Genomic DNA, 17,950 nt, shown 5'->3' with positions numbered 1-17,950 from the left:
TGGTTTTGATTTGTATTTCCCTGATGTCGAGTGATGCAGAGCATTTTCTCATGTGCTTGTTGGCCATGTCTATGTTTCCTCTGTGAGAATTCTTGGGTTGTACTACAAAGCTGTGGTCATCAAGACAGTGTGGTCCTGGCACAAAAACAGACACATTGATCAATGGAACAGAATAGAGAATCCAGAATTGTACCCTCAACTTTGTGGCCAACTAATATTCGATAAAGGAGGAAAGACTATCCACTGGAAGAAAGACAGTCTCTTCAATTAATGGTGCTGGGAAAATTGGACATCCACATGCAGAAGAATGAAACTAGACCACTCTCTTGCACCATACACAAAGATAAACTCAAAATGAATGAAAGATCTAAATGTGAGGCAAGATTCCATCAAAACCCTAGAGGAGAACACAGGAAACACCCTTTTTGAACTTGGCCACACTAACTTCTTGCAAGATACATCCACAAAGGTAAAAGAAACAAAAGCAAAAATGAACTGTTGGGACTTCATCAAGATAAGAAGCTTTTGCACAGCAAAGGATACAGTCAACAAAACTACAAGACAACTTACAGAATGGGAGAAGATATTTGCAAATGACATATCAGATATCAGATATCTAGTGTCCAAGATCTATAAAGAATGTATTAAACTCAACACCAAAGAAACAAAGAATCCAATAATGAAATGGGCAAAAGACATGTACAGAAATCCTTTTCATTTATAATCTTGAGTCCTCTCTCTCGCCCTCTCTGTCTTATTTTTAAGGATTTTATTTATCCATGACAGAGACAGAGGCAGAGACACAGGCAGAAGGAGAAGCAGGCTCCATGCAAGGAGCCCAATGTGGAACTCAATCCTGGGTCTCTGGGATCATGCCCTGAGCTGAAGGCAGATGCTCAATCACTGAGCCACCCAGGGGTCCCCTCTCTCTCTGTTTTTTTATGAGTCTGGCTAAAGGTTCATCAATTTTGTTGATCTTTTTAAAGATCCAGCTCCTGGTTTCATTCATCTGATTGATTGTACCTTGGTGTGTTTTTTTTGTTCTATTTCATTTATTTCTGCTCTAATCTTTATTATTTTATTTCTTCTGCTGGTTTGAGGTTTTATTTGTTCTTCTTTTTCCAGCTTCTTTAGTGTAAGGTTAGGTTGTTTGATATTTTTCTTGCTTCTTGAGGTAGGGCTGGATTGCTCTAAGGTTCCCTCTTAGAACAGATTTTGCTGGATTCCAAAGTTTTTGGACCATTGTGTTTTCATTTTCATTGGTCTCCAATTATTTTTAAACTTCTTCTTTGATTTCTTCGCCTTAAAATTTTAAATCTTTGATTACATGTGTACATCAGCAAACATTATGTAATGGCAAGAGCACGAGGTCGGGAATCAAATTATGTAGTTTTAATCCTTCCTCATAATTTACTACCTACATGACACTGGGTAAACTAGTTACACTTCTGAAGCCTCACTGTGTCATTTATAAAATCAGGATGGTGATAAAAGCACCTGCTTCATAGGGCTGTTATGAGAATTAAATGAGATCATACCGCAGAAATCTTAGTATGATATCTAACAGAGTAATCCTTCAAATGATTTAGTTATGCTTATAGGAGACAATGAGACTTTTTATTCAGAAATAGTAACAATATCATGGGTATTCTCCATGACCAAAGATAGGGGGAGATTGTAGTAATGCCAATTGAGTAACTACAAATTGCCAAGTTCTTTGCCAGGCAGTTTATGGACATTATCTCATTTCCTTGCAGCAGGTTTGTGAGGTAAGAATCATTATTTCCACTTTATAGTTGGAGAAACTGAAGTTTAGTAAAGTTAAGGCACTGAAAACCACATACCTAATAATTCATAGCGTCAAGTTTGTCTAATTTCAAAGTCCTATAATTTTTCCTTGCCTAAAGAATGTGTCCGTTCTGGAAGATGAAAGAAAATGTATTTTAAGCCACATCCCATTTAGGTTGGCTCCCAAATTATTTAACTGACACATAAGTGAGTTTTTCATCAACTGTCAGTGTTTATGTATGGTGCCCATGTCCCACTCTGTCTCTTCTCTCAGGAATGGCTGGTTGTGGAACCCAGAGCCACTGCTGGTACCATGAACTGACTGTCAGACAGGAAATTTGCAAAGCTCTCAATGTGGATAGGAGACTCCTGGGACTTTACAGAACGAGATCTTAGGTTTTAGGCAGGCTGGGAGTAAGAGTCAGGACTGTGAAAGTCTAATGATTCCCCTCCTAATGTCCAGTGGTTCACATCTCTTTGATAGATACCAGGCTATGAATTTGTGACTAAACATTTCCACTGCCTTCTAAGCTTGATACCCATCCTGGATCAGTATTATGGATAATTTCTATCCTGATTCTGGCACTCTGGATTTTCTACTACCACTAATTGATCTCTATAAAGAGGGAAAAAAGGTTTGCCCAGGCCTTGGCAGTTGAGTATTCACTCTACTACCCTTTGCTGCCCTCTACTGACCATATCTGGAAATTACATTTAACCTTCCAGGTCCTTGTCCCAAAGCAGATAGATACTGCAGTGAGTGAAACCAGGCACACAAAATTTGAGATGCACCAAAAAACTAAGTAAATAAGATATGATATTTTAATTTAATATTTTTAGAAGTCAATTTTCAAAAAAAATAAAAGAAGTCAATTTTCAAAAGATACATGATGAACAAAATACCGAAATGTACCCTAAAACAGTACTACTAGCTTATATGTACAAAGACCCTGCCATCCATCTTTTCATTCAAGAAAGAGGTCTAATACCACAGTGGAAAATCATGCTACCAGTGCTGATGAACCTTTTTCATCACTCGCATATTTGGGAAAAAGACCCAGAAAATTTAGAATAAACCAAAAAAAAAAAAAAAAAGGTGCAAGTGGAAGAGATATTATAACAGTAGACTCCTGAGGAAAACAAGAGAATGGAAAAAAAAATTAAGAAAACAAAACCAACTAACATCTTTAGAGTCAAGAAGCCAAAAAAGAGGTGGCTATGAAATAAGAACAAAGGCAGATAAAGATTTCTTGTATATTAAAGGTATCATCGGGGGATCCCTGGGTGGCGCAGCGGTTTGGCGCCTGCCTTTGGCCCGGGGCGCGATCCTGGAGACCCGGGATCGAGTCCCACGTCGGGCTCCCGGTGCATGGAGCCTGCTTCTCCCTCTGCCTGTGTCTCTGCCCCCTCTCTCTCTCTCTCTCTCTGTGACTATCATAAATAAATAAAAAAAATTAAATAAAATAAAATAAAGGTATCATCGACCAAATTGAATTTAATAGAAAGTCTTGAAGATTGAGTTCAAGGAATCCCATTTGACCTTGACACTTGGAACATTCATCTTTCAGTTTTCCTGACCTAAGGTTACCCTTTTTTTTCTCAATAACTAGAGCTATTTAGTCCTTCAGTAAGGAGTAATTTAATCATTGGAATAACGGAAATGCTATTTTAATTTGTAGAATCAACATACAAACAAAGCTTGGAAGACAACAACTGTAAAAGAGAATCTGACTAATAGTAACACTGATAATATGAAACAATGGAAGTCTGAATATTAAAGCAGCAGAGAGATATGGAAGATAATGTCACAGATTTTTCTCACCTATTTATTTATATAGCAAGAAATCAATTATATACTGTCTAAAATTGATGTAACAAAATAGAGTTTAAGTATACTCTTTAAAATGATAATCACCAGAAATATCAAAGCAATGTAACTGGAAAAACATAGACATGGATGGATCAAAGAAATAAGTTTCTCATCTTCCAATAAATGCTATCTAGAGTTGATAAACAAGATAAAAGAAGAAATCAAGTATTAACATATATTTCAGAGGTATTGTGGTAACCACCAGGAAAACAGAAAATACTTAAAAACAGGGAGCTGGAAATGAGTCGGGGAACAAGTTCAGGCTGAGAATTTACTTTTCACTTGGTATCATTCTCTACTGCTTGATTTTTAAAATGTGTGTATGTATTAATTTTAAGTTGAAAAGTTAGAAGAAACAAAACCAACTCGACTTTTTGCAGCTGCAGCTCTTGGCACCACTTCCTTCCCATCTGCAATCTCTCTCCTTACACCAGTAGTCCGATCCTATGGAGGCAGGAAGGAATAAGAGAGACTAGAAAAGTTTCTGTCCTGGGGATCCCTGGGTGGCGCAGCGGTTTAGCGCCTGCCTTTTGCCTGGGGCGCGATCCTGGAGAATTGAGATCAAGTCCCATGTCAGGCTCCCGGTGCATGGAGCCTGCCTCTCCCTCTGCCTGTGTCTCTGCCTCTCTCTCTCTCTCTGTGTGTGACTATCATAAATAAATAAAAAATTTTAAAAAAGCTTTTAAAAAAGTTTCTGTCCTGAATTTAAGTTTTTTGGAATCTTTTTGGCTTGTGCTTGGGTTCTATCTTTTCAATGGTGCAACTCTTTGGAATACTAACTTTTGACTATTTTAATCTGTGATATCTAGAATCTCCTTAAAGTTTTGCTAAACTTTGTTATCCTTCTTTTACTTCTTGACAAAAGACTAATCCTGACTCATTGCCTCTTACTGTGATCACAGTATTTTATTTTCTTAGAATCTTGATTCTGGCCAACTACTGCTTTGCCTGGCCCAACTCAACCTGCCTAGGTAGGAATGAAACGTCTATGGAAGAGAGATGACAATTACCATTTTCAGAATAAGTAAAACGTCATATACTAGTAAGTTAAACATAGTACTAAGGGAGTACGGTGATGTTCATTATCCCATTCCTCATGCATTTACAGAGGAGAGTGTACTTCCCTGTTCTAGAGAGAACAGACTTGGAAGAATTTGGGAGTAGAAGTTTTCTCTAGACTTGTGGTCTCACAATCTTGTACCAAAGTAGCCAAAACATGAGACACAAGACACAAGGAAATGAAGAAACCAGAATACCTATCTACATTTTTGAAGAAGGCAATAATGTCTCAAATGTCACTCTCTGAGAGAAAGTAGGTAATATATATGGGAGACCCGGGACACATGACCAAAACAAAACAATAACAACAGCAAAAGCAAAGGAATACCTATATTAAATATGTGGAAGCACAACTATTGATGGGCACTTTCTGCTCAGTCATACAGATTCACAGGCCGTGGATTCAGTGCTGGTGCAGCTGGCTGGCTTGCCACCGGACTGAGACCAGGTCCTTGCTGTCTCCAGCATAGGTGCTACTAAGTTATCTGCTGTGCTCTGATAGCAGTGTCAGGTGACATTACATAGTCACTTAAGTGGGGTACCACAGTTTTGTTTGTGACAACTTCTATAGTGGACAGTTTCTTTTGTGACTGCTGACCCCTTGGAGACTAGAACTAATTAGAGATTTGAAGCAACTTTGAAGAGGCTGAAGAAGCTATACTCATTCCTGTGAAATCCCAGGACACAGCTGCAGCTATAGGAACCTTGGCTCTGAGTAAAAGCCTCTGGCTGACACTGAGCCAATTGTATAAAATGGAGAGTGAGAGCATTTGGACTTTAAATAAAAGCTCTATGAGCTTTTATTTGCAAGGGGATTTAGTTTGTGGGGAAGTTGAGTAACAAAAATGAGTTTCATATTGTTCAAATTTGGGACATTTTAATATTGATATAGTTCTCTGTATTCATTTCATAAAGTCTGGTGAGCTATTTTGGACATGACTGGGCATAATTAGAGATAAGAAATAGAATTAGAGAGTGAACTTTCAGCTTAGTACTATCTGACTCATGGTGCTAGTCTTGTATGGGCAAAAAACAAAATGCCCTTCAAGAAGTCCCAGAAGGACTCTGTGTAGGGAGAAGCAGACTTGGGGACTGTGTGAGCACAGCAGCACTTTGAGCATGCACCACTCGGCTGAGAGGGACAGCTGCCTGGTCCCCTTCTGATGCCTGAGTACAAAGGGTTATGACATTGTTTTTCAGCCTTCCATCATGTGTACACCGCCTTCATGACTTCTCTACAAATACATGTTTTTAAGTATTCAGCATGGACTTTACAATCTTTGCTCAGGGTAATATGTGTTAAAACATGTTAGGAAAAAAAACAGGTATCTTTCTGACTACAGATGAAAATACATACATAATTACTAAAACTGAAAAAAAAAATATGCCTGTGAGTATGCTACTTAAAACAACTCACATGATGCCAGTGGAACCCACAATGTAATATATTTAAAAAATTAAAAAGCTGGCAAACATTCAGAGGGATACATGTTATTCCCCTCTTCAGGATTCTACTCCAATCCTGATGACAGAACATGGTGTTGGAGAAGAGATTTGGGGTCGCTCTCTTCACTTTCTCACACCATCCCAAACAATGTAGAACAGACCTTTTAAAAGACCTATAGAAGCTGTGTAGAGCTTTTGTACTTAAAGAGTTTCTTGGTCCCCTATTGGAGTGGGCTTGAGTGAGGACAACTGCAGTTGTCTGGCCATCCCATGGCTTGTTTATGGAGATGCAGTAGCAAACCCTGTTTTTGCATGAGGTCTAAGCCTCTACCCAGCTTTACTAGGGAACCCTATCATTTGGATGATAACATACATTTAAATTGCCTTCTGTCTCCCCTTTCTCAAACTGGTTCCAACCTGTAAAGAAGTGCAAATTCCAACACAGCTTGTAGTTACAAAAACAAGTGAAAGAATGAGAGAAGAAAACATTGATGGAAGAAAATGCATGATGCTATTATACAGCAAAAATACTATGTATATGTAAACATTTAATGCAACTCAATACTCAAATAGTGTTGAATTCTCCTTCCCCAACTTGCAGGTAGAGTCATGTAGTATTCCAGTCTTTCTGGCTGAGTCCCTGCAGCTGGAGCAGGGCACCTTCCGCTGTTGCTTAGTTTCTGAAAACCAATGAGAAAGAATATTGGTTTAGGGTCAGGCCTGGGGTTAGATCCTGGATGTCTGAAGTTCAGCAAATTACCTAGCCTTCCTGAGTCTCAGGTTTTATACGTGTAAAATGGGAACAATAACCCCTCTAGGTTTGTTGTGAGGATTAAGTAATAATGCATGTGAGTCAGTGACACTGCCATTCAGAAAGAAATTCAGATCCATGTCTAGGTATCCACTGGGTATGTCCATAACTAGATAGTTTTTGAAGAGGTTTGAGATCTTTTCCTTGCATGGATAGTGGAGTATGTGTGGTCGTGCTTATACTCAGAGGCTTTTTTTTAGCACAGATAAAATGCCAGAACAATAAAGATTTTGATCTCATGTGTTCCTTTATGCAAACAAGCTTGCCTAGCAAAATGGTGCAGATATACACAGATGAATGGACTTTATACAAATAAATGAAATTATGTTTCTCTAGTATAAAAATAGATCAAATGGTAAGAGCACAAAAGTAGGTGAAATGGTAACATAAACTGACTTGTGTAATCAGAGGGTCAACGCTTGGCCTTTTCCTCTCTAAGCTTTTCTAATAGTTTTGTTGCTAAGGCTACCATGTTTTTGCCAGATTGGAAGAGGATTGTTAACTCTAATGAAGATTAAGTAGCTTTCCCAACTAGATTTTTTTAAAATAAGCATCAGTTAATGCTGCTGGCTTTCAAAGCCATATTCATGAAGAATGGAAAGATCTTTAAAGAGCTGCTCTCAGAGACTCCTAACTCTTGGAAATGAACAAGGGGTAGTGGAAGAGGAGGTGGGTAGGGGGATGGGGTGACTAGGTGACGGGCACTGAGGGGGGCTCTATGTTGCTCTATGTTGGCAAATTGAACTCCAGTAAAAAATAAATAAAAAAAAGAAATAAAAAATAAAGATCTGCTCTAAGAAGATGTAACTAATAAAATTTGAAATTTAGCAGCATTTCTATTCCATAGTTATTCCAACACAAGTTTTTATCATGGTTACATTGAACAAAAATAACTTAAAACAGAACTTTACATATTTAATAAAAAGATGAAGATATTATTATTTACAACTTTAGCCAAAAATTAATTCCCTAAAGAGTAAAAGGTTATTTAATGAACAATTCTTTTGACTGGTTGGGAAATTGTTGCACCACTGCTCACAAATTCACACTTGATTTATTCTTTGAACGATATAGGTAAGTTACAGGATTAAGTCCTCTGTCTTTTGGTCCCTGCCATTAATTGGTTAAAGTCATCTGAGGACAGTGTAATTACAATGCTCCCAAAGAAACCTGGAGCTTTGTAAAGTACAGTAAACTGGAAAGTAATTTGTTATGGACATTCAATTGCTAAAAGGATGTAAAAGGGTAGGAGCCATTAGGAAAGGTGAAGAAACACTGCTCTTGATGAGCTTGCTGAGGAGCCAAATGAGCTTCTTGATCATGAACAGAAGAGACCATCTAAAGTTTAAAAAATGTAGAGCTGTTTGTGTGTCCATTGATCCTGCAATTCTACTTGTGCACTAAAGCAGGAAAATTAAATGAAATATTACCTAACGAATACAGGTGCTGTGTTTTCTTCCTCTGATGTCTTTATATCTTTGTAGCCAGAAATCCCAATGTTAATTCCCAATAGGAAAGGCTGAATATTAAAGTTAAAAGTTCACCTTAATTTGAATATTGTAGCATTAGTGACATCTGGTGGAAAACAAGTTACAGGGTAGCATTATTTAGATATCCTGATCTATCCTGTATACTATCACTTTCACCAGATTTTCACACAGCCCTCTCCCCAAGTCCATGGGAAGAGTGTACTTTCTGGCCCCATTGAAGTTTGGCTTAGCCTTAAGTCTTACCTGCATCAGTGGAATATGGGCAAAAATGTCAGTGTGAAAGTTCTGAAGATAAGCTTTAGCAGTCCTGGTGAGGCATTGCCCCTTCAATGATAGAAGGAGACACGTACCCTGCAGATTTGCATGATAAGAAGACAAGCACTCCAGATAACCCACTGACTTACAGGGAAAAAATTGTTATTCTATGGTTGTTTGTGCAAAAGCCAATTAATACATGAGACTATTACACACCTCTGTGTGAATTCCCATGGAGGCTTGACTCCTCTCTCCAATTGATGACACTGGGAGAAGAATCCTGGAGACGTGTGGTTCAGTCCCTTCTGGGGCTCTATTTCAGACCCTGATAGGCCCAGTCGGAACATGTTTCCATTCCTCCACCTATGGTAAGCAAAACTGAGTCAAGAGTCCAGGGCAGGCCCATCAGGCTCTCTTAGAATCTTGGTTTCTCTGTATAACATGGTGTGGAAGTCATGTAGGGCTCTTTTTTTCTTCCAAACATTTATTTAAATTTTAGTTAACATATAGTGTAATATTGGTTTCAGGAGTATAATTTAGTGATTCATCACTTACACATAATACCCACTGTTCATAGGTCATTCGCAATTCTTGCATCTGTTGGTTTAAATATCTTCCTCTTAAAAAAATAAATAAATAAATATCTTCCTCTTAAGGTGGACTTCAAGGTATAGGAAAAGAGGGCAGGACAAGTTTAGTTGGAGCCATAGGCCAAAGCTTTTCCGATTGAGCTTTGCCAATAAAGCTTGTAGCTTGGCTCCCACTCAACTCTAATATATGTACTAGTAGGACTCAGTAGTGTTATAAGCCACAAAGTATAAGTGGTAATATTAGGACTGTTTAATTTGGCGAATAAAAACAACTGACAGAAATTTAAGTATTATCCGTGATCTATTAAGAAAGTTGCTACTGGTGAACATTTTTCAGGGAATGACCACATTATTTCTGCTTATTTAGCAGAGGTATTTAGTGTTTCCTAAAGCAGTTACTGCTTTCTAAAAAGAATTTCAAACTTTCGTCCCAAAAGTAGGACCAGAATTGTTAACTCTTCATATTTTTACTGAACTTCCAGTTCTGCTTTCCTTCTCAACCTAATGTTTCATGTTTAGAGGTTACAAACAGCCCAGAATTTAAATGTTTTAATCTTACTAGTGTCCACTTTGTAACATACCTCATGTTTGGAAAACCAGACTCTTGACCATACCTTAATTCAACATCATTTTCATTTCTGCAGAACTACTTTTCTTATTCAGGAAAAGGACACATGTGTGTGGACCTCAATTAGATAGCTTCAACAATTCTCAAGGCAATGGGCTTTCACAGTAGCATTCACGATACCTGTCATCAATTACTGGCACTTATTTGTCTTGCAATGAGAGAATTGCCCTTTATTCTTAACAAGCTGGCAACTGGATCAAAGAGATTAGATTACTCAGGTGAAAAAACAAAGACAAATACATAATGAGATAAACCTGTGTAGTAACTGCCTGGAAGATTGCCATCTATTTTCCTCTCCATATCTCACGCTTTAGAAAGACCAGGACTTTGTTTCATTCATCCTAATACTTGGCACTTTAACAGGTGCTCACTTTGTAATTTCTGAATGAGTGATACAGGCCATGTGTTTTACTTTATAGTGAAGGTTAATGAGTTAAATCATATAAAAAGCTTAGAACGGTGTCTGATACTAAGCACTTAATTACAAAACAAGGTAACATTTAGAATAGAGATGAGAAAAGACGTCAGAAGTTTGCCTTAAACTGACCCTTAAAAAATAAGGAAAACTAGGCTGGCAATAAGGCTAAGAGGATAGAAAAGTTCTCCAGTACACTACATGCTAAAATGAATTAATTCCAATGACATCTATTATTTTTTACAGAGAATGATGCTTATTTTAAGTCTAAGGTTATAAGATTAAAGGGATATAATCAAAGCTTGTTCATTAAATTGAAAGTAACTCCAGATTTATTCAAGTTTGTATCCTTAGGCCTCAGTAGGCACAAGATATTATTTGCTATACTGAATCCATTCTATTGTATGTGTTAATACCACACCAATATAAACATACTTTAAGACAAATTTTAAACATACATATTTAACTTTATTTCATCATCATTTAAAGCTTGATTTTAGAAAACATAAAAAAAATTAAGAGTTCTGTATCACAGGAATTTAAACAGTGGCAATATACGTAGCTTTGTAGGTTCGAGTTCTACAACAAATTAAAATCAAATCATTGGAAATGTTTTCAATATGGAAAATAGACAAATAAAATAAATGGCAGAGACCTATTATGAGCAATGTTTCATTACTTGCAAGTTATCGTTAGATAATTTCAGAATCTAAACAAAGACTCTCAATATTCAGACTTCTGTTGCTGTATTTTACATTTAATATCTCCCTACCTATATTCCAGAGTCAAAGTCCTTGACCAAAAGGTCTGATTTAAGAAGGCATTTAGTTTTATGGCAAAAGTTATCCATCTACAGTTACCACTTTCAAGGAATTGACAACAATGCTGATGTGATCTGCTAGTTCCCTTTTGAACAATGTGCAATAATTTATGTCAACCCTGTATAAAGTTATACAGGTAGAAAAAATTGGACAATTATGCACAGTTCAATAGATGTAGAATGTTAAGTTTTCCCAGTCTAAAAATTAACCAGTGATACAAAATTTATCAACTATAGTTGACTTGGTTTCAGGAAAACCGCATCTGAGAACTACAAGTACATCACTGTCCTTATCTCATCCTCAGTCACTGGTGGGAATTTTATAGGCCACCATGCTATTTACTTTGTGGATAGTAGTACTAAATGAACGAAGACGGACTTCCTCAGAATTGGTAACAAACTGTGGTCCTGACTCTTCCCATTTTTCAAGTACAACCAAATCCTTGTCTGTATAAATCAGTAGGTCAAATGAACCTAAATTGGATAAGATCATTAAAGTACAATTATTTTTCGAAAGGTACAACTATCCTTCCTGTCTCCCTCACATGTGAGCCAGCTATCATGTCAGAAAAGCTAGTTTAGCTTGATCTCTAATCAGTTATATTAGCTAATTGCTTTTCTTCAATGGAAATTTTAGTACAGAAAATACTGTACTCCCTTTTACTTAATGAAAAACTTGATTTTTTTCTTCAAAGAACCACTAAAGATATTTGCAGAAAGTATATAATTAATCACGAGACAGCATGAATCTAAGCCAGAGAAAAAGAACATCTTGGTTCTGTGACCTGCTGTATCCCAATGCCCAGAACCGTGTTAGGCATACAGTAGGCATTTAGGGTATATCTGATGAATGAAGGAGTAACTAATCTAGAAAAGAAAGACACAGTTATACCTGTCTAAGTCTTAATTATATACAAGGAAATGTGTATAAAATAAAAGAAATGGAAGAAATTACATCAAAATATTCAGGAGCACTGTAGAAAATTTTCATTCTTTCCCTATTCAGCACTTGTAAATAAAACACAACCAGCATTGCTTTAGATTCATGACGTTTTTCTCACTTATATACCATGACATGGATAATTAAGAAAAAATTCAACAAAATGGTTAATTCTTAAAGTAATAGCTTAGTCTTTCCACAAGAAATCTGAACCAACGTGAAGTCATATAATACTTACAAGAGACTTCCAACAGCGGCAGAAATGTCACGGTAGCTGTGATCTGTTGGATTACGGAGAGGATCTCATCCTGGATGGCCTTCTGAGACTTTTCTCTGGGTGTGCTACCAAAGAAACTAAATGAGTTGATTCATTTTAAGTTTTAACAAGTTATTTAAAACACTGATAAGATTATTTGTTTGATTAAATGCTTCAAAACTCAAATTAAGTAATGCATTCCAAAGGAGTTTTTAAAAAACAATTATAATTTCATTAATTATTCCAGATATTAAGGCTGATCTTAGTATTAGATCATTAAATAACAGATGACTAGAAAACCTGCCGAGTGCTTCAAGTCAGGAAACATTCAGGATGTTGTAAAATAAAGATAACAATTAGTATCTAAGATCTTTAATTGGCATAATCATTTTGGTATTTTTAGGAATACCTAAATGTCTAATTCTGTAGTGCTTCAAAGAAGATGTTATATCAAGGTGTATTTATAATTAAACATTTTCTAGGGGAGGGGCAAGATGGCGGAAGACTAGTGTCCCCAAATCACCTGTCCCCACCAATTACCTAGATAATCTTCAAATCATCCTGAAAATCTATGAATTCAGCCTGAGATTTAAAGAGAGAACAGCTGGAATGCTACAGTGAGAAGAGTTCACGCTTCTATCAAGTTAGGAAGACGGGGTAAAAAGAAATAAAGAAACAAAAGGCATCCAAGGGAGAGGGGCCCCGCTAAGAGCCAGGCTAAGGCCGGGGTGAGTGTCCCCAGGACAGGAGAGCCCAGGCCCCAAGAAGCAGGAGCTTCACCAATCTTCCTGGGTGGAAAGGCCTCACAGGGAGTTCGAGCAGGACCCCAGAAAGGTGGGGATGCCCTCAGGCTCCCTGGGACACTAACAGAGCAACTGTGCCCTGGGGAGAGTGCCCTGAGCTCCCTAAGGGCTGCAGCATGGCATCGCTGGACCCGGGAGCAGCTCAGAGGGGCCCGGACGGCAGCTCTGCGGAGAGGTGGCTATGCGGTGGAGTGCAAATCCAACAGCGCAGGCCCAGGAGCACAGGGCGCCAGGGACACAGCCCAGGATCCGGCCTCCCCCCAGGACAGGAAGAGGCCAGGAGGGCCCAGGACGGGAAGGACGCTCCTGCCCCGAGCTGAGCAGATCAGCGGCCCCGCCCCCAGAGCATCCAGGTCCCTGCAGATGGAGAGCTCTGTAGTTACTGCGGGAGTAGACTCCAGAGCTCCAGAGCTGGCCGCTGCCACTGTGGTTGTTCCTTCTGGAGCCTCAAGGGGGTAAAAAATCCCCACTGAGCCCTGGAACAGGCAGGCGGCAGAGCAGATCCCCCAAGTGCTAACACCTGAAGATCAGCACAACAGACCCGTCCCCCAGAAGACCAACTAGATGGACAAATTCCAGGGGAAGTCAAGGGAATTAAAGTACAGAAATAGAAGATACTCCCCTGTGGTTTTTTTTGTTTTTGTTTTTTTTGCTTTTTGATTTCTGTTTGCTTACCCTGCCCTTCTTTTTCCTTTCTTTATTTTTCTATCTCTGTTTCTTCTCTTTTTTACTTCCTTTTTTCTTTTTTCTTTTTCTCTTTTCTTTCCTTCTATCTCTCCTCTCTTTTTCTCCTTTTCCCAATACAACTTGTTTTTGGCCACTCTGCACTGAGCAAAATGACTAGAAAGAAATCCTCAACTCAAAAGAAAGAATCAGAAACAGTCCTCTGTCCCACAGAGTTACAAAATCTGGATTACAATTCAATGTCAGAAAGGAAATTCAGAAGCACTATTATAAACCTACTGGGGGCTAGAAAAAAGCATAAAGGACTCAAGAGACTTCATGACTGCAATATTTAGATATAATCAGGCAGAAAGTAAAAATCAATTGAATGAGGTGCAATCCAAACTAGAAGTCCACACAATGAGGGTTCATGAGGCAGAAGAATGAGAGGGAGACATAGAAGACAAGTTGATGGCAAAGAGAGAAACTGAGGGAAAAAGAGACAAACAATGAAAAGACCATGAAGATAGATTAAGAGAAATAAACGACAGACTGAGGAAGAAAAACCTACATTTAATTGGGTTTCCCAAGTGCTCCGAAAGGGCCGGAGGGCCAGAATATGTATTTTAACAAATCCTAGCTGAAAACTTTCCTAATCTGGGAAGGGAAACAGGCATTCTGATCCAGGAGATAGAGAGATCCCCCCCTAAAATCAATAAAAACCATTAAACACCTCGACATTTAATAGTGAAGCTTGCAAATTCCAAAGATAAAGAGAAGATCCTTAAAGCAGCAAGAGACAAGAAATCCCTGACTTTTATGGGGAGGAGTATTAGGGTTACAGCAGACCTCTCCACAGAGACCTGGCAGGACAGAAAGGGCTGGCAGGATATATTCAGGGTCCTAAATGAGAAGAACATGCAACCAAGAATACTTTATCCAGCAAGGCTCTCATTCAGAATAAAAGGAGAGAGAAAGACCTTCCAAGACAGGCAGGAACTGAAAGAATATGTGACCTCCAAACCAGCTCTGCAAGAAATTTTAAGGGGAAACTCTTAAAATTTCCCTTTAAGAAGAAGTTCAGTGGAACAATCCACAAAAAAAGGACTGAATAGATATCATGATGACACTAAACTCCTACCTGTCAATAGTAACTCTGAACGTGAACGGGCTTAATGACCCCATCAAAAGGTGCAGGGTTTCAGACTGGATAAAAAAGCAGGACCCATCGATTTGCTGTCTACAAGAGACTCATCTTAGACAGAAGGACACTTACAGCCTGAAAACAAAAGGTTGGAGAACCATTTACCATTCAAATGGTCCTCAAAAGAAAGCAGTGGTAGCCATCCTTATATCAGATAAACTGAACTTTACCCCAAAGACTGTAGTAAGAGATGAAGAGGGACACTATATCATACTTAAAGGATCTATCCAACAACAGGACTTAACAATCCTCAATATATATGCCCTGAATGTGGGAGCTGACAAATATATCAATGAATTAATAACCAAAATTAAGACATATTTAGATAATAATACACTTCTACTTGGTGACTTCGATTTAAGGCTTTCTGCACTGGATAGGTCTTCTAAGCACAAAATCTCCAAAGAAACAAGAGCTTTAAATGATACACTGGGCCAGATGGACTTCAGGTATCTACAGAACTTTACATCCAAACTCAACTGAATACACATTCTTCTCAAGTGCACATGGAACTTTCTCCAGAATAGGCCACATCCTGGGTCACAAATGGGGTTTGAACCGATACCAAAATATTGGGATCGTCCCCTGCATATTCTCAGACCATAATGCCTTGACATTAGAACTAAATCACAACAAGAAGTTTGGAAGGCCTTCAAACACGTGGAGGTTAAGGATCATCTTGCTAAAAGATGAAAGGGTCAACCAGGAAATTAAGGAAGAATTAAAAAGATTCATGGAAACTAATGAGAATGAAGGTACAACCATTCAAAATCATTGGGATGCAGCAAAAGCAGTCCTAAGGGGGAAATACATCGCAATACAAGCATCCACTCAAAAACTGGAAAGATCTCAAATACAAAAGCAAACCTTACATATAAAGGAGCTAGAGAAGAAACAGCAAATAGATCCTACACCCAGTAGAAGAAGAGAGTTAAGAAAGATTCGAGCAGAACTCAACGAAATCAAGACCAAAAGAACTGTGGAACAGGTCAACATAAACAGGAGTTGGTTCTATGAAAGAATTAATAAGATAGATAAACCGTTAGCCAACCTTATTAAAAAGAAGATAGAGAAGACTCAAATTAAGAAAATCATGAATGAGAAAGGAGAGATCACGACCAACACCAAGGAAATACAAACGATTTTAAAAACATATTACGAACAGCTATAGGCCAATAAATTAGGCAATCTAGAAGAAATGGATGCATTCCTGGAAAGCCACAAACTACCAAAACTGGAACAGGAAGAAATAGAAAACCTAAACAGGCCAATAACCAGGGAGGAAATTGAAGCAGTCATGAAAAACCCCCCAAGACACAAAAGTCCAGGGCCAGATGGCTTCCAAGGGGAATTCTATCAAACGTTTAAAGAAGAAACCATACCTATTCTACTAAAGCTGTTTGGAAAGATAGAAAGAGATGGAGTACTTCCAAATTCTTTCTTTGAGGCCAGCATCACCTTAATTCCAAAACCAGACAAAGACCCCACCAAAAGGAGAATTACAGACCAATATCCCTGATGAACATGGATGCAAAAATTCTCAACAAGATACTAGCCAATAGGTTCCAACAATACATTAAGAAAATTATTCACCATGACCATGTACAATTTATCCCCGGGACAGAAGGCTGGTTCAATACTCATAAAACAAACAATGTGATTCATCATATCAGCAAGAGAAAAACCAAGAACCATAGGATCCTCTCATTAGATGCAGAGAAAGCATTTGACAAAATACAGCATCCATTCCTGATCAAAACTCATCAGAGTGTAGGGACAGAGGGAACATTCTTCAACATCTTAAAAGCCATCTACCTAAAGCCCACAGCAAATCGCATTCTCCATGGGGAAGCACTGGGAGCCTTTCCCCTAAGATCAGGAACAAGACAGGGATGTCCACTCTCACCACTGCTATTCAACATAGTATTGGAAGTCCTAGCCTCAGCAATCAGACAAAAAAAAAGGCATTAAAGGCATTCAAATTGACAAAGAAGAAGTCAAACTCTCCCTCTTCGCCGATGACATGATACTCTACATAGAAAACCCAAAAGCCTCCACCCCAAGATTGCTAGAACTCATACAGCAATTTGGCAGTGTGGCAGGATACAAAATCAATGCCCAGAAATCAATGGCATTTCTATACACTAACAATGAGACTGAAGAAAGAGAAATTAAGGAGTCCATCCCATTTACAATTGTACCCAAAAGCATAAGATACCTAGGAAGAATCCTAACCAAAGAGGTAAAGGATCTATACCCTAAAAACTATAGAACACTTCTGAAAGAAATTGAGGAAGACACAAAGAGATGGAAAAATATTCCATGCTCATGGATTGGCAGAATTAAGATTGTGAAAATGTCAATGTTACCCAGAGCAATGTACATGTTTAATGCAATCCCTATCAAAATACCATGGACTTTCTTCAGAGAGAACAAATTATTTTAAGATTTGTGTGGAATCAGAAAAGACCCCGAATAGCCAGGGGAATTTTAAAAAAGAAAACCATAGCTGGGGGCATCACAATGCCAGATTTCAGGTTGTACTACAAAGATGTGGTCATCAAGACAGTGTGGTACCAGCACAAAAACAGACACATAGATCAATGGAACAGAATAGAGAACCCAGAAATGGACCCTGAACTTTATGGTCAACTAATATTCGATAAAGGAGGAAAGACTATCCATTGGAAGAAAGACAGTCTCTTTAATAAATGGTGCTGGGAAAATTGGACATCCACATGCAGAGGAATGAAACTAGACCACGCTCTTTCACCACACACAAAGATAAACTCAAAATGGATGAAAAGTCTAAATGTGAGACAAGATTCCATCGAAATCCTAGAGTAGAACACAGGGAACACCCTTTTTGAACTCGGCCACAATAACTTCTTGCAAGATACATCCATGAAGGC

General features: G+C 38.3%; 1 protein-coding gene across 23 annotated transcripts in view; it reads right to left on the bottom strand.

Annotated features, from left to right (window-relative positions):
- Window positions 1-17,950, bottom strand: part of LOC112659140 (rho GTPase-activating protein 20-like) — a 103,360-nt gene that overhangs the window by 79,724 nt on the left and 5,686 nt on the right. For 13 of the 23 annotated variants that reach the window (XR_007409551.1, XR_007409552.1, XR_007409550.1 and 10 more), the window contains exons 4-6: window positions 12,351-12,466; window positions 8,936-9,082; window positions 4,030-6,843 (exon numbers count right to left, since the gene is read on the bottom strand). The gene's annotated coding sequence lies outside the window, so the exon portion shown is untranslated. Of the gene's footprint in view, window positions 1-4,029; window positions 6,844-8,404; window positions 8,501-8,935; window positions 9,083-9,923; window positions 10,129-12,350; window positions 12,467-17,950 lie in introns of those variants that run through there. The other 10 variants (XM_049107967.1, XM_049107969.1, XM_049107966.1 and 7 more) reach the window with 10 other exon arrangements.

Source organism: Canis lupus, assembly GCF_003254725.2.
Source record: "Canis lupus dingo isolate Sandy chromosome 19 unlocalized genomic scaffold, ASM325472v2 SANDYCHR19.02, whole genome shotgun sequence".
In the NCBI taxonomy this organism is placed as follows: Eukaryota; Metazoa; Chordata; class Mammalia; order Carnivora; family Canidae; genus Canis; species Canis lupus.
This window is presented reverse-complemented; position numbering and strand designations above follow the sequence as displayed.